The sequence below is a fragment of the Struthio camelus genome, chromosome W (genome assembly GCF_040807025.1).
Source record: "Struthio camelus isolate bStrCam1 chromosome W, bStrCam1.hap1, whole genome shotgun sequence".
In the NCBI taxonomy this organism is placed as follows: domain Eukaryota; kingdom Metazoa; phylum Chordata; class Aves; order Struthioniformes; family Struthionidae; genus Struthio; species Struthio camelus.
The window spans coordinates 22,384,818-22,412,582 of record NC_090981.1 but is presented as its reverse complement, the minus strand read 5'-3'; the positions used below and the strand labels follow the sequence as shown (position 1 = coordinate 22,412,582).

Here is a 27,765-nt window from a genome sequence, read left to right as displayed (position 1 = left end):
TGATTTGAAGGAAAACAGTGAAGTTAAACCCATTTGCCCCAGCAGAGAACTAAGGCCTGTATCATTAATGAAGTACAACTACAAAAGCTAAGGTTTTAAACTTCTGCAACTATCAGAACTCTTATTTAAATGAAAAAGGGATTATTGTGCAAAAATCTGGTTTGTCTGCAATTGACTTTGTCTATTTAAAGTACCATTTTTATAGTTTTGTCCTTGTTTTCTTTTCTGTTCAACAGCACCTTCAGGCTTGAAGGAATATCTATATCTGGAGGCACATCAGTTAATTTCTTGCGTATCAGATTCGTCATTGTGACTTCTTGCAGGCCAGATCTGAAAGCAGCCAGGAACCTGACCCTCCTTGGAGCACGGAGAAGCCCTTGGCATTGGAGCACAAGCGATCACGAGTGGAATCGGCACTGAATCGTCCGTCTCAGACCTGACAGCTATGAGCTGAGTCCTGGCAAAAGCCACAGCCTTAAATCCTGTTCAGTCAGAACAGAGAATCGAAGGGACTAAATGTCTTGCCCTCTTACAGAAACTGCTCTCTCCTGGCCTGGCCCTCGGGTTCGGCACTGAGCAACCGGAGTAACAGACAGTGAGTTTTTCATGGGGTCCAGCCAGCATCCAAAAAATATTTCAATATGTAGCCAAAAGGAAAAATGAAGCACTTAGGGGATAGCAGGAAACGAATGCATTTACTGTAACGGAGGAATGTTGCTGTCTGTGGGGAAAGAAGACCTCTGTCATCCCTTGTATATATTCAAAGCCATACAGGAACAGGACACCGGTGATGTTAAATTGCTCCAAAGGATGCCGTCTCCTGTCCTCCACCCAGATTTGAAGAAGTTCAGCTGTTACAGATTGCGTCTCAATGCACTTCTAGTATTTGCACTGTCACTTCCATTCAGGGTAATGATGTGCGCCACCATTTGCACAGATGGCCCCGGGAGACTTTTGGCCACAAGCGATATTTTGCAGGGGCTCCGAAAGGAATTAAGCAGTTAGAACTGAAGACAAGAATTGCTCTCTCTTTCACAGTGGGGATCTGTCCACTGAAAGGATTATGGTTCTTTCTTAGGTTTAAATGTATATATATACATATACATACATCTGTATAGATATATATGTATATATATGAAAAAGCATCAACATGATAAGGTGGATTTAAAAAGGGAATATAATATTTTTTTAATAGCATCCATTTTTTATCATATTAGCAGCCAAGAAATTTAAACTATTGAATTATACATCTCAAATGTTCCTATTTGAACATTGACATTATCCTCCTTGTAACTGTTAAAGAAAAGAAGTCATTTGTAATATGTATTTGACATAGAATTTTTCTAGCCATTTATCTATACTTCATGGAGAAATGTAACAGACAAACAGCATTTTCAGTTTATTTTTCTAAATAAATGTGTTGTTTATATTATTTGCAGTCACTCATTTTGGCTGGTTTTCATTATCTCCAAAAATAATTTAAAGACAGAACCAAAACACAGAAATTGTTTGTTCATGTTAAGCTGTAATGATTTGCAGACCGAAAGCTTTAATATAAATATTGTAATTTGTAAAATGATGAAGTATATTTATACAGGCAAATACGTATGGAAAACTAGAGGAGGTATTTTAACTCTTAATTTCAGAACATAGTTTATTTTAATAGCCACATGAAGAAATCTAAATATATAATGGAATAGGTTTTTTACTTTCAGTAGGTTCTAGCAAGTGAAGATTTGGAGATTTAAGGATGAAAAGAATGTAGTCTAACAGTGGCGGTTTCCCAGATTACACACAAACCTTTTATCAGCTGGCTCACTTTATTCAGGAACTGTTCTTTGGGTTATGTTTTGTGTTAGGGTTTTGTGTTTGGGTTGGGTTTCGCTGTTGTCGTCGTCGTCGTTGTAGCAAAACCGTAAAGATAATACTGTGTGATCACAACCGATGAGAACCTGCAGGATAAGAGATTGTTCATTACAGGCATTTACAGCTAACAGTGAAGAACAGTCATTGTTGTCCATCTACTGGAGTGTTTTGTTATCAAGTCATTGCACATTTCGATGCTAGAGCTGTTTTGAATAAAAATATATATTTTCCTTTGTTCTTAGTCCATTAGCCTGTGTGTAATTTTAAGAGAAAGGTAAAGCATGTGATTCCAGGTTCACTGAAAGTATTCATCTTTCACACCAGCCATGTGTGGCTGGTTTATAAAGCTGAATAGGTTTTGCTTTATTTCCGCTGCCCTATGGAACCTGTTAAATAAGTGCACACTAACAGAGGCATGTTCTTTCAACAAACAATGGCACATCCAAACCTCTTTTTATCAGTGCGTTAGCCTCGTAATGGGTAGATGTTTTAAATAAGTATTGCCCTGCTCTAATGTACTAACTTGTGCGTGTCTGTGTGCGGGTGTGCGTGCCGTTGCCTACTGACGAATGAAGTGACAGCCCTGCTGAGTAAGTGCCCTACGCCCTGTTACTACAAGATGCTCATGTTACTGTATTTTTTGGAGAAATACCTGAGCTCTGCCTTTGCTTGTGCTTCTGAAGCCATAAATGGCTTTGTCGGGAAGTTACCTAATGAAATAATTAATGTTTTCCCCCCTCTCACCCCTCCCATTTCAGCAAAACCTGGGATACCTGGGATCATATCCATTTTATTTTATTTTATTTTATTTTTTGTTTTTATTTTTTATTTTATTTTCGCATTCATGCTATGGATAATTAAATCCTTGTATATGCTAAAGGATGATGGCCGTGGTTTGTTCCCACACGTTTTAGGTTAGGGTTGGCTAGGTCTTGTCACTATGACTTCTCATTTTTATGTCATTAGAATCGTGTATTGGGTCACACAACTTGCATGGTTTTGCATGCTCCCTCTTTGGGTAACCTGCGTTTTAAAACTGAGGAACTTACTCTTTCAAATTCAGACTAATGTTCATAGTTGTTTTATGAGGGGACAACCTTATAGAAACAGGAAGAAAATTCCAGAATGATAAGTTGAGCACTTCCAGGATTATCTAATAATGATATTTGGAAAAGCTCTTATGTTTGTTCACAGAAGTGCGTTCATCTAATATTTGGAAATAACCCGATAAAAATCTAGTGAAATAATGCATTACTACCTGCAAACAGTTTTCTGCTATGCTAGCCCAGGTCTAGATCAGCTTCTGTGTGGTATTTGTATTGTACAAAAAACACCTGAAATTAAGCACACAATTTTCTTCAGAAAAACGCAACAGATATGATTGGTAGTGACCTGGTGCCAGGAGAGGTTTTTCGCTATGTGCATGATGGAAAAATAATAAACATACAAAAGCACGCAAGCCTAATTTAAGAGACGTAAATATAGTTGTAAGAGGACGCTGCAAATCATGCTTCTCGTCATCCCCATGCTGCTGGTTACAGCTCTGCATCCGCTGAGCGTTTATGCACTGGAGAATGGAAATTGCAGCAGACGCACGATATCGGAGCCTTCTGTCAGTGGCACGAGGGTAAATCCACATTCCTTAATTTTTGTAGATTTAATGCAGCAAAGTGTTGTGATTTAGATTCAGCTGATGTCTGTCTATTATGCAGATACTCTGCTGAGATAACACTGCAACATAGGAAAGTAAAACTCTACTGGGATTTGAGAAACCGTTGGCAAATAATTAGCACTGAAATATTTTTCATAAAGTTTAAAACCAGAGGAGACTACACTAAGTTTGTACATTGTTGTCACCACGCCCAGAGAACCACCATATTTTTCCCATAATCTTAGGTTAAAGCACTCTGACAAGACCAGCAGAACTTTTTGACTAAGGGCAAAGGTTATGACGACTAATTTTAAGCATCAGGGTCCTTTTGCAGGGTTATAAGGGTGATGTATATAGAGAATGTCTGCAGAGGTGGCTCTAGCATAGCACACTGTTCCGTTATTTAGCATTTTAAAGTGTATCTGAAGCAACCAGTATGCTTGAAATGGTCAAGCGTGCAGAAAGAAAAAACACACAATTAACACAATTCTGGACGTGTCCACGAGACATGCTTTCAGCACTTGTATTTCTTTAAGCATGAAGACTGTCCGCAGTTTCTTTCAGTTCATGAGAAAAATAGACATGCGTTGAAATACTTATTTTGTAAAACGGAGGGAAAAGATAGATGAGTACAACTGTGAAAATCTGGAGAAGACCATAATGACCATGTTGCTATTAAAGTGTTTCTCTCCCAGTTCGAACGGTTGCTGTGAGTCTCACAGGGCATGTAACCGCGAGGGACAGAATTTTGTCTCTGAGGAAGATACACACAAGGTCCATAACGAAGCTCTCCAATGATATTGGAAATAAAGCCTATGCACAAAACCCATCCTGGTTCTGGTGCAGGAGGGCATTGCCTGGGGAGGGTGGCAGGCCAGCCGTGTTCCTGCTGCAACATCTGAACGTTTGCCACTGAAGGTACACCAAAGCTCATCCGGAGACAGCTATGTGGGAACAAGCCCGCTGATTGCAAGTGCGAGGTAGGATGTCTCCTCAGGGGTTGAGGTAATTTGCCGGTGAGCCCTGCAGAAGCAGCCTGTTGCTGGGGGACCTCCAGGAGCCCATGGCAGAAGAACCAGAGGCAAGAGCTTCTGGAGGCAAAATTTAGGATGGCAGGAAAGAAGATTGTAAACCCCTATCTCTTCCATAACATGCTCTGAATTACGGAGTGGCTGGGGGGGAAAGGTCAGTTTATCGTGGCTGATTTTAAGTACCATTGTCCTTTTGTTAGTTTATGAGTGATTTCTGTAACTAAGTGTCTAAAGCAGTGGTTCGACAGCATTGGCGCAGCAGACCTGGATCTCTGCAGTGACCTTTCCTGAGTTACGGAGCACCTAGGAGGAAACATTTTGATGTGTAACTGCAAAAACGGTGTAAGGAAAAGGTTCAGCTTCAACAGGAACCGAGGCGACTTTGAGGATGCTGGACTCTATAAAGAAGGGATGACGTTTAAACTAAGGTCACATGTGAGTCTAACGAATGAGTGGGGAAAAGACAGTAGGTGCAGAAGAACATGTAGTTTGAGATTACACACCTACTTGGGTGAAGCTATAGGAATGAGTGAAGGACAAAACAGATCTATAAAAAAATTAAACTGAACAGAGTGACATTCAAATAAGGTACAGTAAAAACCACAAGTTTTCTTGGCGGCTCACTGAGACTAAATTATTAGTTTTCATAGGTTAGATAGCTGCAGATCTCATGAGAGGAAAAGCAGGATCTAGACTTTTGCATAGCGGAGGGCCTGGTTCAAAATATTTTAGCTGAAGAGCCTCTCTAGATTCAACATCCTTCCCCTCCCACACACACGCGCACACACACACACACTTGTACTCACCTTCAAAAAAGGAAATACATAAAAATAAGAACTCCTGCAAGGAAGAAACTGGAAGTAATCACTGCGAGAGTTAAGTCATGGCACACGGCATGCTGACTGTTTAAAGACACCGTATTGGAAGCACAGGGCAAATACATTGTGCTCAGCAAGGAAGACTGGAGAAAGGGCAAAAGGAAGCCAGCGTGGCTCTAGGCAGCAGGGTAGCACAGACTGTTGAAAGCAAGAAGGTATCTTTCAGAAAGCTGAAGTCTCATGAAGAAAATGGAAAGCACTGTAAACTTTTTACGGTTAAACATATTAAAAAAAAAAAAAACCTACAGCAAGACAAACCAAAATAATTGCAAGAGACATAAAAGTTAAGAAATCCTGTTTCTAAAATAGCAGCAGGAAGTCTGGCAAAGAGTCTGTAGTGCCAAAAGATAATCAAAGAAAATAGAAGCCCTTAGAAGAAGCTCTACTGACAAAATTATTTTAATCTTTTACTTCTGCTTTCACTATAGACAGGTTTTGGGAGATTCCTGCGCAGGAATTATTCTCTATGGGGGAACTCATCAGTAATAACTGAGTAATAACTGTATAACAAGATAAGATATTTTTCATACAGAAAAGGCTTTTAAAAGTTGAAGCTGGGCAAATCAGTATATCATTTCTATTTGTTACAATTTTGTAAATATAAAATACTTGTGTGTGTCTGTGTCACAGTTTGTGGTGCTACTGCTGATATAAGGCAATACGTTTTGTTTTAAAACTGGTTTTCATCTGTCATTCCTAGAACAATGTTTCCTTCCCCCCCCCCCCCAATAAGGCCATCTGCTTTCACATTGTCAACTGGCTTTTTTTTTGTTCATTCCTCTATTTCCAAACTACAAATGTCATCTGTGACCTTATAAAACAAACTTAATTCATCTGTTGAAGATTTGTTGCCTGTTGATTGTATGTATTGTCCTTTTCTTTGAGAAGCAGGCATTGTGTGTTGGTCTTGTGTTAACGGTCTTAGTTTAATCTAGCTTGTACTGAATTTATCTTATAAAAAAGGAGAAGTAAATACTTGATATTTGTTTGGAAAATCTAACTAAAGGCAGTGGCTTTGCTGCAGGCAATTTAAACAGACCTTTCTAAGAACAAAGTCAATTTAGAATATCTTGGGAATGGATGAGAAGTGTTTCCACATACCTGGTTATGATTTTGTTCCACTTAAACTAACCAGGTGATGTTTTGGTGTCACTGAATGGAATCACCACTCTATAACTAACCTTTTCCCAAATGTTTCCACCCTCAGCAAAATTTAGGCAACCTTTGTGACAATGGAGATAGTCTTCGCTCACATTAAAATAAAGTTCTAATTAAGATTTAAAATTACTCTATTTTTTTCTCATTGTATGCAGAGAAGAGCATACAAACCAAGAATGTGAAAATGCAGAGTGGCGAAAGTGAGATCTTTGTAATGTAAAAAGAAAAAAAAGAAGAAAATTCCATTTGTTTGGGATAGGCGCAGTCATACTTGAACTGAAAACATATTTTAAGACCTGTAACTGAGAAACTACTCAATTGCGGCAGGGAGAAGAGTAAAAGGAAATTTCAAGCTGAATGTTTGGTTCCTGGAAGTGAGGCCTCCTAAAACGTGAGTTGATAAATAATAAAAGATAAAATGTGTATAACTGCATTCAAACTTTCAAACTTTTGCTGGAAGTGGAGAGGTTGTGAAAACCTGCATAACTGTGTTCATAGGGAATCCATAGAAAGATAAAAATGCTGGTAAGAAGGGACTTCTGGACATCATCTGTTCCGGGCTCCTTTTTGAGGTGAGAGTATTGCCAACAGTAGGTCAGATCAGCTAAAGCTTTATCTTGATGATCTCCAATGATAGAGCATCTACACCCTTTCTGGGTAACCTGGTCCACTGCCGCACCACCCTCCTAGGGAAGAAATGTTTCGGTACGTCCAACCTGCTGTTTCTGTATGTCCTCTCAGCTTGCAAGATGACACCATCACCTCTTGTTGTATTGTCCACCACTGCTGCAAAGAGTTTAGCTCTGCTATTTCTGTAACTGCATTTCAAGTATTTGTAAGATGCTTCAACTCCTCTTCTTTCCTGCCTACCGTTCCTCAGAAATCTTTACCCATGTATTTTGTAAAGATACTCAGTTCAGTCTGAGTAGTGGAAGCAGCCACCTGGGCGAACTGAATAGGCCAAGAAGTCATTGCTAAATTGCATCAAGACATGATCAGGCTGGGTAAGAGAAGAAAGTTTCTTAGGACAGAAAGGCACTGGAATAGGTCTCAGTGCTTTCGAGGTTGAGAAGAACAGATTAAACAGTAATCTGGCAGGAAAGATTTATGCACAGTTGTTCATGAGGAGGAGATTGGTCTAGATGACCTTCCTATGGCTGGGAGAGAAGCTGTCAATCAGGAGATGAGAGTTGGAATCTGAGTATTACGAACACACTAATCAATTAGGAGCAGGCAACCTGGTAGAAGGTGGATGAGATCCCAAGAATAAACCTGAAGGGTACACTTCCCACTTACTCGTCTGGATTTCAGGCAGCCGTGTGGTGTTTATTATGATGCGCATGAATATGACCAACCCAACTACCTGATACAGCAGGGTGACTCAAGCAGAAAACCTGTGGTTGTTAGAATTTATAAAAGAAGTAAACGTTATAATCAAAGCACTGTAGAAAAGCCTACACAAATGTGAAAATTTGCAGACATAGAGTATTGCCTGTTCTGCGGAATGCAGATTTGAGACCAAGTCTGTCATGCAGGCAAGCACTGAACCCCTTTAAATGCCTTATCTGAATTTGTTTTTAATTTGTTTGTACTCAGTCCATATGCATATGAAAGTAGATGATTGTTTGTGTGGACAAAATCAAAACCAAGAGCAGAAAAAATTAAATTACTCGGCACCTGGTTTTTGCTTTCACTTAATCTGGATATTCCAGGGATCTGGCTGTAAAAAACATTTATTCTCACTTTAATTCTACTTTCTATTGCCAGATTTACTTAAATGAAAATAAAACCTTCACTCTTCACAATTATTTATCATAGTCAACAGCAAACTGACTAATTAATGTCAATTTAGCCAGTTGCAGCATAGCTCCTGTATTAAAGTAGAATCAGGATGGATGATTTCTTGGAGAATCACAGTTAAACGTGAGTGGGAAAAGGGCTGAGAACATGTGATATTTCTTTGTGATCATTTAAGATGTACTATGTGAGAATTAGAATTATGTTTTGGATATATATCTCCTCCTATTGGCATGAAGCATGAGCAGATGGAAAGCGGATTTAAATTGGACAATGCACTTTAAGTTAGCTGAAGTTATGTAAGATGAATCTTACTTTAATGTAAGACATGCAAATTTTCATAAATTCTCTTTATTCACAAAAATCACTGAAATAAGTTTTGGCCAATGTTTAATGGTCATGTGTAAAAATGAGTTAGTAATTTACTGCCGGATTCAGTGAACATGAACAGTAATAGTAGCAGATGAACTCGCTCTTACCAGGAGTTTTGTAAGACATAGCAGAAAAAAATCCTTTATGGTTATATCTCTTTTGTAAAGTGTTCTGGTATACCCTTCTTACATTTGCTACAACCCATTGTCTAACAGAAACCATAAAGTTGTTTTAAAGAGTTTAGCTTTTAGATGACATCTACTTCACAGTGTCTCATACACATCAGATTCAAATAGATATTATTAGCTGATCATCTCCACTTGCCTGCATTAATATTTAATAAGACTTTCTAGAACCTATCCTAGAAATTATCATATTTTTATTTATTTGAGCTCCTATTGATGATGCAGAGCCACAGAGAGTTGTGTTTACTCAGACTATGTAAATTAAGTGTGAACATTTCTAAGCGAAAAGATGTCTGCAAAACCTTTCAGGGCCCCATTAGTATGAAATGGGCATCAGTGTAATCCCTGAGGGACGATATTTTAATTTTGATTGTAACAGGAAAAGCAGTTTAACGATGTCTCGAAGGACAGAAAGACTGGAGCTCCAGGCACATACATAAAGAACACAAGGAGTTTTCAAATGCATGAATTTCAGGGGTAGTATATTCTGTTCTTGTACCCTCTGGAGCCATGTCTTTGATAAAAGTATATTTATGACATAGATGTGAAAGGAAGCCTACCAGGAAAAGGACCATGGCCAGCACCTGCTGCTCTCCTGGAGTGTGTTTGCCCTGGTAGAAATAATCAGCTTACCAGAGGGACTTATTTTGTCTGTCATCAGTTTTGAAATTTTACCTATTGAGGACTGGAAATCCTGTTTGGAGATCTGCAATCTCCTTTAATTCTCTGGAATAACTAAGTTGAAAGTATTTTATCCTGCTGAAGTCTCATTTAGTTCTCAGGCACATAGGTCGTCAGGACCAGCTAATGTAAGTGGCCATCTTTACCCACATAAGTTCCTCTCTATTATTTTTGTTTTGGTATTTATCAGACCTGAGCTTCTTTTCTGCATTTATCCATTTTCTCTTTAATTTTCTTTTGAAAATGAAATAAGTTTATTTGCTCAACAGTTTTGAATTATATCCTTCCTTATTAAAAGCTGCCCTCAGTGAGGATAGCATACTAGTTTTTGTCGCATTGATATTTCATCTATTTATATACGTGTTTATTTATTCAAATATATTTTATGCTGGGGTAGATGAAGTTGCAAAAACACAATCCTAATGTTTGAAATGTATAGATAATACTTAGAACTACAGTGATTGCAGGCACAGAGCTTGCATGTTTAGATGCTTTTTTTTTAGCTTTGGATGAAGTTGTGACATTTATCTTCATTGCCATCCTGCCAAGGGCAATTCATTTTGGTAAATATCTTGCTGAAGAATGAAATGACAATAAGTATTGGTATCAAGTATTGCACGTTACATACCTCACTAAGGACTATTCATCAGGCAACATTAATGGATCAATAGTGCTGCACAGTACAGAAAAGATGCTTTTCCTTTAGATAAAATAAGAAGAATTTTTTGTCCATCTCCAATGTAATATTCAATCTACAAACGATGTTAAGGGTGCTTCCTGAGCCTTCATGGAGCTGCAGTTCCAGAAGGAAGTGCTTCTCAGAGAAAGCTTGTATATAAATTGTATTCATCTGGAGACAGAATATGCTTAGTACCAGTTAAAATTAAAAGTCTCAGTGGCACTGAATTCTTGGACTGTTACTCCTTTGAATGCATCACAGCTATTTCTCTGATAAAGATGCTCTTTAAAGGAAAGTAGTAAGTGAGCTAATGAAATATGCAAACCACTCAGAGGGAGGCACTTTTTAAAGTACCACTTTAAAAGGGGCGTAAGTAGCAAATGTGATAAATATGAAGAAATTGTTTTCTGAACACAGAAAGAAACTTTTTCTTTCACTATAAAAATGCCAATGTCATGAAAGTACTGTAACAGCCTTTAAAGCAAACACAGGGACGTATTTACTTGAGCGGCCTTTAATAATTTTTTTTCCCCTTGACTACTGTTCTGCTGCCTGGAAGTCTATGCTATTATATACCAATGTATAGCTATGGGAGCAGAGCCCTATTTTACTGATCGCCTTAGGATCTGCTAGAAAGAACCGTGTCTGCTAAATCAGTCTAATGCTTCTTAGAGGATCTCTAAATTTTTTTCCACAGACCCCTACAGCCTGAATTTCTAAATTATGTCCATAGGTCTCCTCTGGGCCTTCAAAAAGCACAGGAGAAAACAGTGGCAGCTGAATAGGTATCCAAGCATCAGTACTGCTTCTTAGCTCTTTCATTAAAACAGACGGCGTTACATCTTCATAAAAGAAATGTTCCTTTGGAGCTTCTGAGAAATGGAGACAGAGCGTCTGGTGCAAGTCTGCTGCAAGTGTGCTCGTTTTCCTTTCTCGTTCTTGGTAAGGAAGGATACTTTGGAGTACCTACCTCATATGATACTGGTACCACTATGAGCACATCTGTAATACTCATTCCGTCTCCTGCAGACATGTTATGGGTGATGGTGCACAGAGTGTGCTAATACTATTAAAGTATGAAAGAAGGAAAAAAAAAAAGAAATGAAAAAGCAGAGGGCCTCTACATAGAGGAATATTCTGCCCTTAACTAAACGTGGCTCTAACACAACTCCTACAATATCTGGACTGAAATCGTAGACTGAATAGGTTTCCAAGCATCATGGTTTCATGCCTTTTCAAATTAGAGAAATAAATATCAGCTGATTCCCTGCCAGAAAGTGTAACTTTCTGCTAGCTAGTAATTATGCATACAGCAAGGCTGTATGTCTGAAGTAGCACTTAAGAGATCTCATATCCCATATACAGAAGATTTCTGTGCCTCTAAATTCAAATCCAGTCTCTGTCCAGGGCATGTTTTTCTATCTGTCTCACGTACTGGAATCCAAGAACCTTAGGGAAACCTATAAATACATCATATGATAGAAAAAAAAAATAAAAAGCTCTAGTCAAATGCAAATTATTTAACAGTATTTCAGAACGATAAATATTAGGACATTATTAAAAATGACGTCTGTGGTAGCTCAGGTCTTCAATAGACACAAAAGGAAACCTCTCTGGTTTAGTCTACGAAATAATATATATCTTAATGGATGGGCGCAGGGCTCCTTGTTCAGGATGTGGAAGATGAATGTTTCAGAGTGGGAGCACAGAAGCCAGAATACTCAATGAGATGCAATCTAATAGAAATACTCCTGTCATGGGCATGTCTTATGTATGGGGTGGCACTGTATGAACTCCACGTACATATACTGTCACAGAGAAAAAACGCCTATTTCACACAATTTAAACCGCATCAGGATCAACATTTATCTATTTACTTCCTGCTCATTTATTTAATTATTACCGACACATAATTGATCATCAACGAACTATACATTCAGGGTCAGTATCAACAACAGAACAGATAAACCGTAACATGAGACACAAACTGTTAATAAACAACCAAATTTCTAAACACCTTTTTGTAAGAAATCCCAAGATGTTCACATCACTTACACTCACATACACACAAACCTCACCCCCTACACGCACACACACACACTGTCTTAGGCAGTATGGGTTATGAAACTTCATTTTTCTTTTACGTGTCTTTTCAAATTGACTCCTTTGTATGAGAAGGCTCTCGATCCCCTCATTACTGTTTAATCCAGTTGATGGTTGTCTTTCTCTTTAACATGACCAGTTTTGTGTGTTCAGTTCACACACATGCAATTTACACTCACATTTTTCTCTTAAAAGGTGCTTTTATCCAGACTCTTTGCCAAGGCTGGGCAGTGCAGGCACGCCTACGATATACTAATGGAAAGTATGCCTTGCAGATACCCATTTTCCTGAAAATGAAGGCACTTTCCTTAAGACTACTTTCCCGTAACCACCAGGCAGAGATTATTTCTTGCTATGAAAATGTAAGACTTTTATGCTTTGGTCCAAGATATGGGAAGACTCGGCTTCAATTTTTTTTCATTATCCTCTGAGAAAAGTGGCTGGGCAGCTGGGGGATTTATCTATGTATTTTCTGAGTGGGGAGATATTTCAGAAAAATTCACTTTTTAACCAAACAATTCCACCTTTTAGAGTGAGAAGAAATTGAGCAGAATATCCTGCCCGGTGAGTTGGTCCTGCTTTCAGAAAGCAGACTTTTGCATTAAACTGTCCTTCCGGTGTACCTAGTACCATAACTTTTGGCTAAGCTGGTGAAACATTGCCCTTACTAATGCCACAGCAGCCTACTGTCCTGCTGAAGCTAGGTCTGTTTGTAAAGGGCACATCTCGTACATGATGTAAAGAGCTGGGTGCTGGACGGTAGGCAGGCGCCGGCTGACTCTCCTGAGGTCTGTGTTGCTTTGCAGTGGCCTTGTTCAAGTGGATCAGTTTGCCACCATCCTTCATTTAGGGCAGATGTAAAAGTAAAAATAAGCCTGGCTAAAGGAAAGGCAAACATGAAAATGTTCATGCCTTCCAGTACCCTGGCTTTGACTCTGTGCACATAGGTGTGTACATAAAACAAACTAAATGGAAGAGCAGTGATAGCAATCAGGAATATGAAAACCACCTTGGGCAGCACTAATGTATGGCCAAGTGAGAAAATTAATGAATAAATTTCTTTGAGCCTGCTATTAAACAGGCAGGAGGGGAAGGTAAGCCTATTTGGGTGAACAGAACTTGTTATTTTCTTGAATCTCAGTCCCATCCAAAAAAAAAAACCAAAAACCTTGAAAAGCTCTATGAGATCCTGATATTTCTCTAAATGCTTGGGTTCTTTTTCTACTTGTTAATTATTGCTCAATTTAACTTCTTTTTTGGCCTAAGTATACACATCTGATTTCATAGTATATGTACCCTTTATGAACTAGATTAGTAGTTTCAGTTCAAGAGGGCTACATATATATTGAAGGCAATATATATTGAATTCTCTATATGAGGAAAAGTATGTCATTATTCTTTGAAAATAAATCAGTATTAATTACTTTCTAATATTCAGCTTCCCTAAGATGACAGCTGAATGCCAGTTTAACTATTCTTGTGATTTATTATTCTTGTAATATAATTTACAAATGAAGTGTTAGAGCTTTAAAGCTCTGTTTTTACACACCAAATGAGAAAGAGGGGCATCTGAGGAATAGTAATCAGCATCACTGACTTTGTAGTATACACGTATTGGTCACTTCTGCTTTCTTTACCTGCAACAAAACAACAGCATTTTCACCTCCCTGCAACACAAGAGGAGACGGCTATGCAGGAAGTACTGATTCTGTCTTAAGTATAGCAACTTAAATGAGATAAATGTTGAAACTCGGGTGCTCAGATATAAAAATGGAGGAGGAACTAGTGGGCAGAGGAAAAACCCTTCTGGCTTTAGCTTTGTTGTATTTCTACTATTGAATTTTCCTTTATTCTTCTAAAGGTCTTCCACGTTTTATCATAGCTGTAAAAGTAATTGGAATTCAGCTGTTGCAAATGCACTGAAAAGCCCTCCAGCAATATAGCACAGCTATGTAGCATGCCACTCTATAGCAGTGTATCATTTTCAAGGAGCCATATGCGTTGGGTTTACGGGTGACCATTTTCATTTGACAGAACCTTTTGCTCTGGTTTGCTGAACCCTGGGCCCTTGATGAACATGAGAATAAATTCTCGGTGTTCCAGAGCTCGTTAACGTTCCACCATCCCAATAACTGTGTGACACGCGAAAACACTCGGAGACTAATTTTATGAAGACTAAGTTGTACCTGGCTGTGGACTAGAACACCAAGATCCCTCTCCGAGGTAGGACTTGACATTTGTGTTGTGCACATTTGTTGCTATCAGTTATTTTTCAGATCCATTTTATTTGGGGAATTTGGGATTTTTACATATTTGCAAACTACTCATGAAGAAAGTGATTCTTTTCCTTCCTTCCTTCCCTTCCAGTGTGTCTAATCAGTTCCTCCTATGGAAAAAAGCCTTTTATTTTCTCAGATCCTGTGGAGTAAAAATGTCTCAGAAGTAATAACATTTGAGCCCTGGGCTCCCCCCTGAGCTATTCTTGCTGAACTTTATCAGGTGAAAAGCTTTTAAGCAAGAATGTACTTTCCTTAGCTTCATCGAGCTAACAGCTAGATACCAACAGTACAGCTACACCAAGAAGCATACCAACTGCGCATTTGGACATAGGCTGCCAATTAAACTCCCAACCGGATTCCTAGGTAGAGATGTATTCTTGTCTGCCCGTCCACTAGAATGAACGTTGGCTGCATCGTGAATCTGATTCTGTCTCCAGAAGTTTTTCAAGGTCACCCCTGATTCCCCCCCCCCTTTTTTTAAACTAATCTGTCTTGGCAGTCATATACAGCTAGAAAACCGTATCTGAGTTGAATGTGAGAGGAAAATAATGTTTGCTCTTTCTGTTCAGGGAAATGTTAGTGGGAAATCCAGAAACCAGAGTCAATCCACTAGACCCCACAGATGCGCACCACTTGGACAGTCAAGGACATGGATGCTCTATTTTGCTTAACTTTTGCAAATGCTTAAATCAGTTGCAATTTGTGCAGTAACAGCATAAATCTTTGGTAGTTACTTTTCTTGGAGGCTACAGGAAGCAAGGAGACTCTAATCAAAAATGACTTCATAGGCCCGATGATTGTCACTGGTATTTGGATGACACCAGATTCCAGAACATAAAGCAGGTAACAAGACTACTTCAGACAAGTGTCCATACTGAGTACCTCTTTTGCTTCTTTTTCTTTTTTTTAAGCAAAGTATTTTTAAGCAGTCTGACAAGGACATTAATACTGAAATTATACTGTGTGCAGTAGCAAGGCATTTCTTAAGGATGACTCCACTAACCTGGGATATCATCACCTTTCTGTTAAAAAGTGTTTAATCTCATGTTTAAAACCCATTAAGCTGTTCTTATGTAAATCTTTCCTGCAATAACAATGGTTATGTTTCCTTTGGCTTTGAGTCCTTAACGTCTCTAAAAGATTATTAATAGAACTGCAAAATCCCCCTACAGAGAAAAAAATTGAAAGCGTAACATATTGGGGACTTTGCAGTAAGGGTACAATGGAGCTATAATAAAAACTGTCATCTCAGTCTGCAGCCAAGATACTTTTTTATTACCACTGTAATAAGAAAAGAGGCAGAGACAGTTGCTACAGTGTGAAAGCATGAAAATCAGCCTGTGTTTTCAGAGAGCATACTGTTTTTGATATATCATCTAAAACAAGTGATCCATAGAGTATTTTCTGGTGGTTTGTGCAACGTTATCTTGTTATAGGATTCTGACATGCTTCCTGGAGTTCAGCTGCTGAACTGCATCTTAAGATTGCTTAAGCAACATTGAGTACTTACCTAATATTCCTTTTCGTGTTAAAAACTGCTTAGCCATTTAGAAGATGCAAAAGGGAAAAGGAGTGTACATCCTCTTTCGGCATCTGAACTGTGGTAAGCTTTTTCAGATCCCTGCTACCATATCCATAGTATGTGGAGGTTTTTTTCATTTTTAAAGACAATGTTCAGAAAGTCCATTTTAGTGTGCTCTATAGGAAATAGTCTATTCCACCAAAATAGAAGTGTGTGCTTAAAGTGCTTCTCTTCTCTACTAGAATATAGAAGCTTCAGAAGAGATTATTGGCAAAATGTTTAAAGAAATAAATCAGCCAGTTCACTACATAATAGCTATCAGATTTGTTAAAAGAATAAATGATTCATCCCAGTACATACTATTTCTACCAGATTATGAGTATGGTTTGGAAACATGTTGAGTTTTAGGCCATTTATTTTGAATACCAGCATGCAGCAGTTTAGCTGACAAGATACAATGTGACTCCACAGCTTTTCAGCCTTTCGGCCACTAAGCACTGATAATAGTCCAATTTCAGCCAAAAAAATTTTCTTTGGCTTCCGTGTGATCACAGATCCTCCCAGAATAAACAGTCATCTCAAACTCCAAATATCTATAGAGAGTAGAGAATGTAATTGTTTCTTATGGTGGGGAGCTGGAATTGAATCTAAATTCAATTTTCTCTAATGTTCTGGTCAATATACAACTTCATCTACCTACCAGGAGTCCGAATCAAAGAGTTGGAAGTTAGCAGTCAGCTGTTTTAGATCTTTGTGTTAAAATAGCGTATGAGGCCCACAATAATACCATATTTTTTTTAAATAATGCTAAGGGCTAGCAAGAGAATTTGTTTTCTTTTTTTGTTGTTACAGAAAAGTGTATTTTAGTGAAGAATATTGTACTTGAAACTATTCTAGATTGCAAAGCCGTCTTAAACATATCATTCTGGAATGTAATGCTTAGCAGGAATGAACTAAAAGCAACGCCATTGGCACTGTCTTTCCTCTAGACCAAGCATAGTACCTGTAAGTCTCTACTAAAAGGAGGATATTTATTCTATTCCTGCCTCTGAATATCTCTCTTATCGTATTAGTTATGTCCTATATGCCAGAAGCGGAAGGGACAGGGGCATAGGAGCTGGAAGCTCAGTTTCTAGACAATATAGTCGCCATGAATCAGGTAGCCAGGCATGTGGCTTCGGGATCAATGGCCCTGCATTCCCATTATTTTTATGCTTTTCAGTAAACCAAGCAGAACAGGCATGAGTTGAGATTATTTTACTTAGTATTTGATTTTTTTTCTAATCTAGATGTGTTTCTTTCAAGTTTTGGGTTGTTTTTAACGCAGCAGCCAGCCATGACAGCTTACATGAAATCCTAACCATCTGTTAAATCTCTGCCTAAAACACCACAGATTAAAAAGCAGCTACCAGTAATTTAGAAAAACAGAAGTCTGAACCTATAAATGATATGCTAATCTGTGTAGGTTTAAATAAGCATAGTTTTTGCTTCCAAAAGCTTGAAAAAACAGCCGCAGACCTGCTGTTTAAAGTGAGTCTCTACTGAATCAGCTTTCACATACAGATTGCACAGCTTATTTTATTTCAGTTGAACTTTATGCTACTGTCTGGGTTTCCTGCCTGGTTCCCTGAGGAAACAAGGCCTATGAAATTGTATTGTCCGCCTGCTCATCTTAGTTTTGAACTCTTGGCCATCACCAGCCAGATCTGACACAGGGCAAAGGATTCCAAATTTGATGTTTCAGAGGCTGGTAGGAAGGAAAATGCAACATCCATGTCCCTTTTCACAGTTATACCCCAGCTCCTGATCCAGTCTGAGGCACCTGCAAGTCAGAGAGCGGCTGCAAATAAGGCACAGGGTGCGCTACGATTACCTTGCCAGGCAGGTAGGGAAGATGACGGAGTACGGAAGAAAAAGGACAGAAATTCTGCAGAACCACCAACTATGCATTGCTGGTTCCTCTACTTAGGACGCAACCTCTTTGCTATCATACTAATTCCCCAGATTGTTGCAGTGTGACTATAATGGTGCATGTGATATTAAGCTGGCAGAATATCAGTAGATTTATATCAATACGAATTAATATCTTGTGGGGCCAGTTAGCTCAGTTGGTTAGAGCGTGGTGCTAATAACGCCAAGGTCACAGGTTCAATCCCTGTACGGGCCAAAAGTTTTGAGGAAAAACTTCTTTACTGCGAGGGTGACAGAGCACTGGAACAGGTGCCCAGAGAGGTTGTGGAGTCTCCCTCCCCGGAGATATTCAAAACCCGCCTGGACACAATCCTGGGAAATATGCTCTAGAGGACCCTGCTTGAGCAGGGGGGTTGGACTAGATGATCTCCGGAGGTCCCTTCTGACCTCAACCATTCTGTGATTCTGTAATCTATCCCATATTTTTAATTAATTACCATATCTGGCCTCTTTTTAATCACTAAAGTCAATTTAAACATTAATAGTAAACAGACAAAATCCTGGCCCACAAGAGTTCTTTTGTCCCATAAGCAAACAGAACAATTGCCAAAACTCCTCATCTAAAGCACAGTCATAACACTTGTGAAAAAACCCACAATCGCTACCTTCTTTGTTTTTTGTGTTTTAGTAGTATCCATAATAAAAGTGCTCTGTTTACCTGCCTTTCCAAAGTGCAAAATCGTAAGACTGAGGCATTATTTCTTTGCTGATTTGCACATCCTTGCTAAGATTATCTAGGATAGTTTTGCCTTTGATTACAGCTATGTGATAACTATTGTATACTTTTTAAAATTCCATGTTTCCCTCCCTAAGCACTGCATTGCTCAGGTGTAAATGAAGGCAGACTTGACTCTTCAGTAAGAATGTCCTTACCGGCTCTTCTAAAAATGTATGAGTGAGAGTGGAATTAAGTTTATTTGCTTATTTCTATTCTTATGGCCATATTGTATAAAATCAGTTAACATAAAAATTGTAACAAAATGTATTTAAGTTTCATATGCTTCCTTGTATGAAAATGTCATAGAAAAGAGCCTAAGCGGGCAGGGATGGGGGAGGGAAGCAAGGACTGGAAGTAATTTAAATGGTAATTTTCTGTTACCTGAGGTGTATCTTATAGTAATGAGCATTTGTAAATAGCAAACTTGAGATCAGCACAAAGATATTGAGTTATACCAAGGATCATGCCCCAAATTATCCTAAATTGTACTTTGAGTGGCATTGAGGACCACAGAGACAATCTGAAAAGGTTTTGGTATAACTGAGGGCAAGTTTTAATCTATTTTACTCTGGAAAGATTACCTGTTATGAACACAATTTTCCGTAAATCACAGCACACTTGCAGGCTACATTCATCTGATAGAAGGATACATAATCCCAGATAAAATAGGCAATATTCTCTGAATTACTACTGAGAAATGGTGGTGCACCGAAATAAAATATACCACATCCTCTAAGAATTTTTCTCATGACATGTGACAGCAATGTACGAGGCATAGGAAAGTGTCCTGACAAAACACGCGAGGTTAATAGCCCCTGGTTTCTGAGCAGCAACGGAGTCAATATTCAGAAGCACAGAGGATACAGTTAGCTCCAAGGGGGTGAGAAAAAAGAGGACAAACGCTGTCTTGCCACATCTTTGTCCTGTATTAAATGTTTCAAGGCACTGAATCACAGCGATGCAATAGCAACATAATGAGGAAAACTGTGTCGTATCAAAATCTTTGCAGCTCTATGAAACTCAATTAGATATCAAAAAATGCTCCCCGGATGCTGAAGCCTGAGTGTCACTGGTTTGTATTAAATTAGATGCCAACTGTTTTCTAGAGGGAACTTGTGCCTGAGCTAATTTGCTGCCAAAAACTAAGTTTAACTGAAAATCCTTTGACCAATGTTATTGAACTAACCCAGCATCTGAAATGAACACTTTGTATCTTTCAGTGGTCTGTGAGAAAATAAAATTGTGCGGCATGAAACAGAAGTGCCAGAAGAAAAATATACATTGTAAAGTGTCACTTCCAGCAGTACAAGTAGTACAATAAGCATAAGAAGTGCATTTCCTCATTGTGTTAAACAGCTATTTTGGGCTCCCAAAACCCAGCTGAGCTTCAACCTATGAAGTACTGCCTGTCCTGTAGACCAGAGTGGGCACGTTCTGCACATACCAGCACCAACAGGGAATGTAATTGCCTTAAGAGGCCAATATGAAGCTGTTTTAAAGTCAGCTATGCGTTCTGTTACATGGGTTGTTTATGTCTTTCTGTCACTGCTGACATCTGTATCGGTTTCCATCTGTGAGAAAGACATCTTGCCCGTGGAAAAATCACCCCTGGCTCCTTAAAAGATGAGGGCTCTTACTCATACTGTCATAAATATGGATTAATTCCATCAATGGAAAAGCATCAAGATGACAACCATAAATTTGGATGATGACAGACTGGGGAATATCTGTTTTATTTTTACAACCATGATGCCTGCTTCTATGCGTATATTCCTTTTGATGGGTTATTTGCTCCTCATTTAGTTTAAAAGAGTTGTTAAAGGAGATATACGGGCAAGAGGATACAAAAAAAAAGGCAAAGAATAACTGAGCAGAAACTGGGAAATTACAAGTTGGCTATAAAGCAGGTTAAAATGGATTATTCTTTCTGATTTTAAAGCTAGAATCAATGTTAGACCATTACAAGTCCTCACTCTAAAGTAGAGGAGGCAGTTTTATTGAGCTCAGAGAAACCAAAAATTCAACATCAGTGAGGGCTAGCGTGGGGCACAGGCTCCATCTGTCCTAACCGCAGCCTGAAAAGCGCATGGCAACTGAAAGCAGAACCACTGAGCTGTCAGGTGTAATCTGGGTTGAGTCCAGACACGGTGCAGAGATGTTACAGCTCTGGAGCCCTGTTGAGACTTGGGGATTATTAGTTCAGATGTAATTCTTAAGTTAATGTGCTTATACTGCATCTAGATCTGATCTGAGCAGGCAGTGGTTTGATCTGTACGGATTTACCAGCTTGGGATTCTGCAAGATCCAGCGCTGAGCCTGCAGCCAGCGGTCCATCACTTCCCGCATCAAGGGCATAAATACCAAATCACGTCTGCATAAAGAACAGAGTGAAATGGCAAGCACAGGTAAGGTAGTTTGCATATAGATCTCGCTAGTGTAAAATCTTTGTCTCACAGGTTTGTGCCGATACCCACACTTTTTATTTTCAAATGTTGTTTCTGTGCCCCTACGTTCCAACTGCTATTTACAGCCTTTTCAAGGGAAACTTCTGCAAATGCCATGTCCACGGAGACTGCAAGGTATCACAGCTGAAAACTAGACAAAAATAATCCAGAGACACCAAGGAGGAGAGTCCCGGAGGAGGGTCATGGAGTCCTATCTCAGGTAGAAACTGAGACCTGTCATTTCAAAGGTGTGTACTCTGGAGTAGCCTCAGAAAGGGTCAGCCTGCCCTTTGGACAGAGAAATACCCAGGATCTGGCTGTGTTTCACTGGATTATTAGGAGATGATACTCAGTAACTACATGTTTCAATAGTTGCATTTGAAATGTGCATGTTTATTTTTCATTATAAAACCATCCATTTCTTAGTTGTGAGCAGAAATCTCTTTTTGTGAAGCGCTTTGATGCAATCATGCAGCTCTTTGTATTGCAAGCTTATTAATAACTTAATTGTAACAGAAATTGGTAAAGAAACACAAAGGTTTGTCTGCTGAGAAAAAATCAGAAAAAAGTTTAACTTCAGAATCGACAAGCTTCTAGCTTTTATAAAAATAGGGCTATTAAAAAACAAAAGTTTAAAAAGCGGCTACATTCTACAAAAGCCTGAAAGAATTGTTTTCCATTTCAGCTGAGCATGTTTCCTAATTGTAACTAATCCAACTAGGAACAGAGCTGCTTTAAATTCTGATTCAATACTTACAAATTGACAAGCAGGAAGCGAAGCTTTATGCAAACAACTGTCTGCTTGGAAGGGAGGAACTGCTGTCAGGTGACAACCATTACTTCAGAATAACTTCTGCAGTTTGAACAAAATTGAACAAATTCATAATTAGAAAAATATATGGTCATCCTTATTCTACCATATTTTTATATTCCCAGCCTGACTGAGAACACCAAAGCAGCGTTTCAGATCACCCATCAAACTGGGTGAATTGCAAAATATTTGACATAAGTCCTGAAAAAATAGCTAAAATCACCTTTTTCTTGCCCAGCAGTGAGGATTTTGCGTATTTCCCAGCCTTTACCCACCGGCATCATCTCTGCTCAAAGCAACCAGCCGAACTGGAGTGGACCCTTCTCTTACCCTGATTTGTGCTCCCATCAAACTAGGACTGTCCTCTACTGGATTGCATAGGGTTTTTTGTCATAGTACGTATGAGTTGTGCCTCTTTTTAGCGGAGACTTGTTTGGGAGTGCCTTAAGTAGAGCTAGTCCAGGCAGAGTGCCGGGGTTTGTAGAGGCCGACAGCAGAGGACGCCCCTTCGGCGCCCAGCGCATGCATCCAGCTATAAGGTAAGCTCTGGTTTCAGGTGTGAAACTGGGATTTAAATATGCTGAACCAGCTCTGCCCAGTAAGTACTACATTAATGTGTAAAAGAAGTGGTAAGCAATAATTCCAAAATCTTTAAAATTAACAGCGGTGTATTGCTATTTGCAGCAACTTATGGTAACAACCAAAAAAAAACAAAACCAAAACAAAACCAAAAACCAAAAAGCACCACACAAACCCAAGCAAACCTGCAGGATACAGACTCTTGAATTTTTTTAAAGCCAAGCACACAACCTTTGGGGCAAATCCTGCCCCTCCGCGGGGCAGGCGTGGGAGAGTTACGGTGGCGCTGCCGGGAAGAGGATTGAGGCGCGAACGCCGGCTTCCAAAAGACGACGCGGGCTGAATTAACGGCTCTCTGAAAGAAACGTGACACGGTCCCTTCTCCCCCTACCCGCCCAGCCGACTTTACCCTATCTGCGGCCCTTAACCTGATCACATAATCTGACTCCCCTCCCGCCAAAAGCAGAAAATTACCCTGGCAAGCGGGCGAGAAAAGGAAGTACCCCTTGCCGGGGGTGGTATTTCAGCTCGGCGGCGACGGGCAGGGTGGCAGCCGACGCAGCCGATACCCTCAGCCCAGCTGTGTACGTGGCCTGTTTCTGCCCGTGAATTATCTCTGCACTGCACTGGTTTTCTCTTCTTTTCCAACTGCTCTTGCGACATCCAGTTCTCCTCCCAGAGACTTCCCTTTTTATTTATTTAACGTGCTCTTGTCTCCGTACAGCCTCGTCACCCCTTTCCGTTTGTTTGCTTTCCAAGTGGCTTGATGGCTCTGTATTATTTAATACGTTAATATTTAGTCGGAAGAGATTGTGTCTGGGAGTACAGTACGGATAAATCCACTGAAGGTTGACACAGTTTTTGGCCGCAACACAGGTTTAGATTAGTATTAAATAAATCAAAGGTTTATTTGTTTTCAAAAAAAGATAGCTGTAGAGCTGACAAAAATGCTTGTGCTGAAAGTTCTGCAAAGCTTTTTGGGAAAGAAAAAAAAAAAGAAATATAATACAACTCCCTGTTACAATATGAGGCAGACTTTCAAAAAAACCCGTAACAGCCCCGCTCCCCTTAGAGGGGCGTTGGGATGGGGCCGGCTGGTGAGGCCTGGCCCAAACAGCTCCCCGGCCGCCATCTTGTGATGGTGCGACGGCGCCTCCCTCAGGTAAGTCAGGCGGAGGGGCGAGTACGCAGGGGGCTCACTCCTGCCAGCTGCCCCGCTGACAGACAGGAAGGGGGTGTCCCTGGTGATGTGGCTGGGCAGATCGGTTTTTGCGGCCCCGGTGTTTTCCAGCCGTGACGGGGACGCTGGGTGGGCCCTCGCTGCCAGGCGAGGCCAGGCCTTGCAGTCAGGCCCCTTCCTGTCACCAGGGTCCCCCAGCGCGTCCAGACTTGTCTGTCTTCAAAGGTTATTTTCTGTGGGTGGGATCCAATAAAGCTCTGGTATTTTTGGTCTGCTCACTTGAAGATCTCACCAGCAGATCTGCCTTGAAGTTGTAATACACATTTTTCCTAGCTGTGAGGATTTTTGGCTTATAACCTTTCTTAGGAGGTTGCTTTTTTCATTATTTTTTGTGGGCTGTATAACTCATTCAAAAATCATACATACTTAAAAAGCAGGAAACCACTCACCCACATAAATATTCATCCCCTTGTATACCAGTTCATGATACTGCAGAGTAACTGAAGCTGTCATATGTTTCTCTTTCACGCATAAGAGAAAATCTTATGTATTATTTTTGTTTTTATTATGTTGTTATCTATTGACTTTAAGACATTGTATGTCCTGAGATTCTGTATTTTCATAAAAGGCAAACACTGGATGTTTATAGACTCTGTTCTGGTCAGTAAGGAATTGCAAAAATGGTGTTTTTTGCAACCTGAAAAAGCAGTACTTGGATCATGACCTGAGGTTGCTCTTGCATAGGTATCTCAGATTTTAAAACTTTTGGGAACTGTCTGTTTTTGCCTTTGCCAATTAAATATGTATTACTTATTAGAGTTGCACAGATGTCTCTCGGTTATGGATGAAAAAGAGGTGGAAAAGATTTCTCCTCAGGGGTAAAAATACAGCAGGAAGTTGTGCATTCAATTTTCCTCGAGGAAATCTAAGCTCTCCTCGCACTTAGGGAAGGGAAAGCAACCCCCCCACCACCACCACCACGCAGAAAACTACATTGTGTCAAACTAAAGGCACTTATTTGGGCAGGTGGATTGACTGGACGCCTTCCCTGGAGCTTTATGAGTAATTAAGTTCTTAGGTCAGCTGCCTAACCAAAAACCAAGAGTAATTCTTAAATGTGTTTCTGATCAACTGAAATTTGTTCTTAGTTTTTCTTCCCAGAAATGAAAAACGTCAAAATATGGGTTTTTTTGTCAGCAAGCAAAACGTTTACAGAGAATTGGAATAAAAGAAAGGAACATGCAGTTAAAATTACTGTAGTGTGTATGATAGGTTATACACATATAATCAGGAAGCTAAGTTGCGATTGAACTCACAATTTTAATTTTGGTGTATTTAAACTCTTGAATGCTATCTCAGTAGTAGTATTTATTATAGCTGCTTTTGTGTGTGCAGACTTCTTATGACTCTGACTGTTCATTCTTTCAGTCCAGGGTTATGTGGCCTGAAATCCATTGGCATTACCAAAATACCTGCTTCTACCTGTGTTGGCACCCTCTTGCTTTCATACTGAGTGAAGAGCGTCTGAAGTGTTTTTTAAATCACCTTTTCTCATACATGTAGCTCTCCTCCGAACATTTTCCAATTTTCCAATTTTCCAGGTTCTCATATTAATATGCTAGATTAAACAGTGACAATGATTTATAAAGACAGAACTGCATGGAATATTAATTTCGAGTTTAAATTTGCATTGAGTTCCTTTGCCTTCATATCTTTCTACAAAAACGTATCTAATTTTCTGTCTATCCACCACACTGGAGAATCTTTTTCCACGTCCCTCTTATTGACTGTCAGCTGAGCAGGAGAAAAGATTATGATGTATAAGAAGCTGGAACAGCCTGGGACAGACCGCTGGCATAACAAGATGCTGGGTAACATTTATGAAGTGGGATATATGCAACAATTCAATAGCAGGGGACTGCTTCTCATGGTCCAGAAAGATTTCTTCCCCTTTCATGTTCCTAACGTTTTTCTGGCACATTCAAATGGAAATTGAATTTGTTGCTTTCTGTCTGTGGTTCTAGTTTCTGCTAATTTCTTTGTATTCTTTTTGTTCTCATTGGTTTTTACAAGTTCTGTCAGTTTAGAATCATCTACAGATTTCATTAAAACAGTTTATTCCCCTTGCAGGGAATTAATGGAGGTGTTAAGTAAACGAGGATGTAGCGTAGATCCCTGTGGTCCCCGTGATACTCAGCTTTCCAGCTTTAGTCTTTATCCTTGTTTATCATGTTCTCTGGCCACTGTGAAAGTTACAGGGAAGCAAACATTTTGTGCATTCAGAGCAGCTGAACAGAAAGCACAGCATATTTCTCTCATGGCTGAATAAATTATGTTAGCATTTTCAAAAAGAATTGGTTTGAAGGATAAACTCCCAGAGAGGAATAGACTAAAACCACTCCATAAATAACAAATATTTGTTTTCTACCTGTAAGAAGAGTTAGTTCTAGAAAAATACCTGTTCCCCCTTCCATGCCGCTGCTGTAACTTTTGAAGCTTTGTTTTTTGATCTCCTTAGGGTGAACGTCATTGTCAATCATCCTGGTATCTAGAAAGCAAACATAATGTTATTCTCAGCACTTGCATAAATGTTTGTAGATCTGCAAGTGCTATGAACCATATTATCTGTGAGAGTCTAGTGAGAGAGGGTCTAACTTGTTTTTAATTGAGTCATTTTCAAAATCTCTTGCAAAATAATCTTTAGTGCCAGCCAGTCTATGCAGAAAGAGCCTCCCAAAATGGACAACCACCCCCAACCTACTTGCCCATTCTGCCATTCTGTGACAATAGTGATGAAAAATACGGTAACTCCTCTCAACTTTTAAAAAGTTATTACTAAGGTGAGTAAAATGTTCATAAGTTGAATCAGAGAAAGCATATTCAGATTCAAATATTTGGGTTAATGTAGCTACATGGGACAGTTTTATCCAAGTAGATAAAACATAAATATTCAAGTCTGAAAAAAGGATACTGTCCCTAATAATTTCATCCTTATTCACACTAGCCTCTCCACTGAAATCAGGAAGAGGAGATTACTTTGTATAAGACAAATGAACAAGTCACAAGATATTCGTTCAAAGGTTGGTAACGATGGCACTTAAATAAAATTAATACTTCATGTTACACAGAAGAGCTATTCTGTTGAGTCTCAGGAATGTTAGACGCTTGTGGCATATCTCACGTTCTAAAACACTTTGCAAGCAATGAATTAAAGTGTGTATGTCTGCAAATGAACAGTTGTAATAAGATTTCTTCAACTTCAGACAGCAAAAATCAGAAACAACAGGATGCTAGGAGTATTTTCTAAGTTTGTTAAAAATGATGCAAACTCTTCAAATTCTGGCTGAACAGGAGGTAGAGGCAGATGAATCTGTTAATACATCTATTGAAGGAGTACACACCTAATAGAGCAAAAACCTCCTTTTCTTTCCTTCTGTATCTACTACAGTAGCATCAGCATGTTAGAGATGAATTCAAATCCTGGACTGCAATGAAACAGTGCTGAAAAACTACCCTTAATATTTGGCTATACTATCTGCTCCGCAGGGTAAATCTTTTCCCTAACATTTATTCTAAGGAAATTGGTTTGACTTTGAAAAGTGGTAATTTGGAAAAAAATTGAGAAGTGCTTAATAGCCCTGCAGAACATAGAGCAGGAACTGAGTCATTGAATTATATAGTGGTAACAATTCTTGATGGGAAGGGAAAGATTAGCCCTCTTATTTGGCCTATCTCCCTTCCTATCTTAAAAATACACTCATGCACACATGCACATGTTGGGTATGGCATAGGAGGAATCCCCTGCAGGTTTGGTCTGCATTCCTTGCAAAGGAATACGCTCACTTTGCGATTTCCTTATG

The 27,765-nt window shown here is 39.3% G+C and overlaps 1 protein-coding gene, 1 long non-coding RNA gene and 1 other non-coding gene across 7 annotated transcripts in view; 2 read left to right on the top strand and 1 right to left on the bottom strand.

The window, feature by feature from the left end:
- The window catches only part of LOC138064267 (protein Largen-like), a 157,812-nt gene extending 155,609 nt beyond the window's left edge, over window positions 1–2,203 (top strand). For 2 of the 5 annotated variants that reach the window (XM_068926003.1, XM_068926002.1), the window contains one exon: window positions 237–2,202. The gene's annotated coding sequence lies outside the window, so the exon portion shown is untranslated. Of the gene's footprint in view, window positions 1–236 lie in introns of all 5 variants that reach the window. The other 3 variants (XM_068926000.1, XM_068926001.1, XM_068925999.1) reach the window with 3 other exon arrangements.
- LOC138064268 (uncharacterized) lies at window positions 1,874–22,180 on the bottom strand. The gene is made up of 3 exons (XR_011137540.1): window positions 22,093–22,180; window positions 21,175–21,262; window positions 1,874–1,952 (listed from the first exon to the last, which is right to left on the bottom strand). It is a non-coding gene; the product is annotated as an uncharacterized lncRNA (long non-coding RNA).
- Window positions 18,296–18,369, top strand: TRNAI-AAU (transfer RNA isoleucine (anticodon AAU)). Its single transcript has one exon. It is a non-coding gene; the product is annotated as a tRNA-Ile (tRNA).
- Window positions 22,181–27,765: the final 5,585 nt, after the last annotated feature.